This window comes from Rana temporaria, chromosome 13, assembly GCF_905171775.1.
Source record: "Rana temporaria chromosome 13, aRanTem1.1, whole genome shotgun sequence".
Classification (NCBI taxonomy): Eukaryota; Metazoa; Chordata; class Amphibia; order Anura; family Ranidae; genus Rana; species Rana temporaria.
Window position 1 is genome coordinate 5,501,490 of NC_053501.1, and position 3,469 is coordinate 5,504,958.

Consider the following 3,469-nt stretch of genomic DNA (forward strand, 5'->3'; position numbering starts at 1 on the left):
GACAACCATAAAATAAACCATGTTTTATTATATTACATTTGTTACACTTTTATACCTTTGCTGTCCAAAGCCCCGTGGGGTAAATTCCTTTTTCTACACGATTCAATCTTGGGGTTCGCAGCATTCTTGTCTCTTCGCTTATGTGTCTTTCCTCAGCCAACAAAAATTTTTTTGGGTGGATAAACACCCGTTCCCCTTGACACATTGAGACTTGACTTGAACTGTGCGTTTTTTCCGCCCTGTCATTAAACCCCTGCATCCCCACTTGCACCTTGACATTTATTCAAGGATTACTTATGGGTGTTTCTCACCATAGATAAGACACCCATTATTTGTGGGACTAGAGTGAATGATTCCTTTCTTCTCTCTTCTCCCCACGCATCAGCAAGCATCTACCACGTACTTCTGAATTGCATTTCTGCTCAGACACCCACAGGGGTATCTGCTGGGGATCACACACACGCATGGGTTTTCATGATATGGAATTAGCACACAGCTCATGTAAATATTTTTGATGTATAGTTCACATGCATTTTATGACACCGTTCTACACCATCATGTGCATTATTGCCATGTTTGCAACCAGTTTTTATTGTAGCCGGTCATCCGGGGAGGCCCCTCTGTGCCCCCGGGTGGGGGGGGGGGTTTCCGCGGTCCCATGGGGGTTCCCGACAAGGTGGTGGGGGGCGGTGGAGTGTTCCACATTCCCACCCCCCCTTTTTCTGCTCAGGTGCGGCCGGGGGTTCTCGACCGCCCACTGGGCTTTGCCTTGCCGGCGGCGTTCTGCGATCATCCCCGTATGGCCGTGGCGGGCTGCGCGCGCATGAGGCGCCGGCGTGCGCGGCTCGTCACGACGCCATGCAGCTTGCGACGGGGGTGACGACAGTGGTCGGGGTCCCCCGACCTTCCGGAGCGCCGAGGGAGCCGCACCAGGGCCGCTAGTGCAGCGGCCCTTACGTCATCTCCGTGATCTATGGGGAAGCCTGGAGCCAGCATGTGTTTAGCCCCCACTCATGGCCACGCCCACTGGCATAAAAAAGATAGTCTGCCTGTGAGTCAAGTCTTGATTCCAGGCAGCTGAGCATGGACAGCAGTGTTAAGCCCCCATTCATGGCCACGCCCACTGGCATATAAAAGACAGTCTGCCTGTGAGTCAAGTCTTGATTCCAGGCAGCTGAGCATTGACAGCAGTTCATTCCTTTTATCTCCTCCAACATTGGAAGCCTGGGTCTTCCCTGCACTGTCTGCAGCCTAGATCTGAATACTCAACAACAAGCTCTACAAGCCCACAATTTACCTACTCATATCCATTCAATCCCTTATCAGGTAACGGCACCCTTTTATTAGTACACTCCTATGTTGATTTTTCAACTTTCACTCCCCCCTTCTTTTTGTTTTTTTGTTTTCTTGTTTATTTATTTATTTATTTTTATTTTCATATATTTCCAACATTTTTACTATCACCATATGTATCCACATATTCTTTGATGGTCCACATAACATACACATTGTAATGTGTCTCACACATCCCCACCCATGGACACGCACTCTTTACCAGACTAATAAAGTCTCTTAATCACTTTTGTCTGCCAATGGAGCACTCTTATACTATTTTTATATTAAGTACCTTAATATACACATCAATTCCTGACCATTATTCATTGACTAGTTACCCCTTCGGGTCATCAATGAGTAGATCTAATTCAATAAAGAAGAAAAAAGGAAAAAATGTTTTTTTTCTTTTTTTTCTCAGATAAGATTATAAACCTGCTGCCAGTCCCTCTTTTTTATATACATGCCTTACCCACAGATAATCCTACACTTTAGCACAATATGCTATGATTTAATATTTCTAATTCTCTTCAATTACACAGGGCTAACCCATTGGGGGCACTCTGCAGGCACCGGCTCCCCTGATCCTCGGAGGGCGTCCACTGTGCGGCTCCTTGCAACCCCCCTGGGGTCTGTTTTGGTTTCCCTCTCTCCCCCATGGGGTTGTGGGTGGCGCTCCCTTCGGATTTTCTAACGGCTCTGCAGACCTCTGGTCATTACAAAACCCACTTCATTCGTCAACGGTAAACCTTATTCTTGGGTCAATTTATGTGATTTATATTTATACTTTTTTGATCGCAAATTTATGTTATGTATATTTTTGTAGAATCAACCATCCCCCTGAAGAGACCACTTAGAGGTCGAAACGCGTCGGGGAACGCACATCACACAGCATAAAGCAATGTTGTAAACATTTGTCCAATATTGTGGAATATGTATTGTATCACCAGATCCGTAAAGGGTTTTCTTTTAATTGTTATTGCATTTAAAATGTATGTTATTGACAACCATAAAATAAACCATGTTTTATTATATTACATTTGTTACACTTTTATACCTTTGCTGTCCAAAGCCCCGTGGGGTAAATTCCTTTTTCTACTCATAAGGACCTCTCATAGTCAACAAAGGTCCCTATCATAGTCAACAAATCACACATTTACATATTAACATATTATATGGATCGTCTGATGGATTGGATATGATGAATATCAGATGATCCATATAATATGTTAATATGTAAATGTGTGATTTGTTGCCTCTGATAGGGACCTCTAGAGGTCCTTATGTGTTTTAATATTGTATGTTTATTAAAACAAATTAAAATTTGTTTTATTATATATATATATATATATATATATATATATAGATATATATATATATATCTATATATATATATATATATATATATAGATACCGTATTTATCAACGTATACCGCGCACTATTTTGCCCTGAAAATCAGGGCAAAATCGCGGGTGCGCGGTATACAACAATACCCGCTTTCCCGCGCTGAATTTGAATACTGCGCCGGCATATACCGAGCGCAGTACACTCGTGTATCTTCGGGCAGTTTCGGCGCCTCTCGCGTTGACGTCCTGGACGTACAGGACGTCACCACGAGAGTAGCCGAGCCTGCCCGACGATACACGTGTGTACTGCGTTCGGTATATGTCGGCGCAGTATTCAAACTCGGCGCGGGAAACGAGCAGGGAGCACGCGAGGACGCCGCAGAAGGACGCCGGACCCGACGAAGAGGACACCCAAAGCCGCAGACGGACGCCGGTCCCGACGAGGCCGCTGATGGACGCCGCGGAAGACACCAAAACTGTAAGTACAAAAAATATTTTTTTCACAGGAATCCGGGTCAAGTTTAGAGGTGTGCAATACCCCGATAAATATGGTATATATCTATCTATCTATCTATATATCTATATATATATATATACAGTGGAACCTTGGTTTAAGAGTAATTTGGTCTGAGAGCGTTTTGATTTGCGAGCAACTTTTTTTTTTTATTTCTCACTCGGTTTGGGAGTGTTGACTCGCAAGACAAGCAGAATTCAAGCTAAATAGGCCTGCAGTACCTCATTTGGCCTGAGGTACGGGGGGGCGCAGAAGCCGAGCAGAGCAGAAAATAGG

General features: G+C 44.3%; 1 long non-coding RNA gene across 1 annotated transcript; it reads left to right on the top strand.

The window, feature by feature from the left end:
* The first annotated feature begins 900 nt into the window (after positions 1-900).
* Positions 901-2,366, top strand: LOC120920485. The gene is made up of 2 exons (XR_005744726.1): positions 901-1,326; positions 1,875-2,366. It is a non-coding gene; the product is annotated as an uncharacterized LOC120920485 (long non-coding RNA).
* The last annotated feature ends 1,103 nt before the right edge of the window (positions 2,367-3,469 follow it).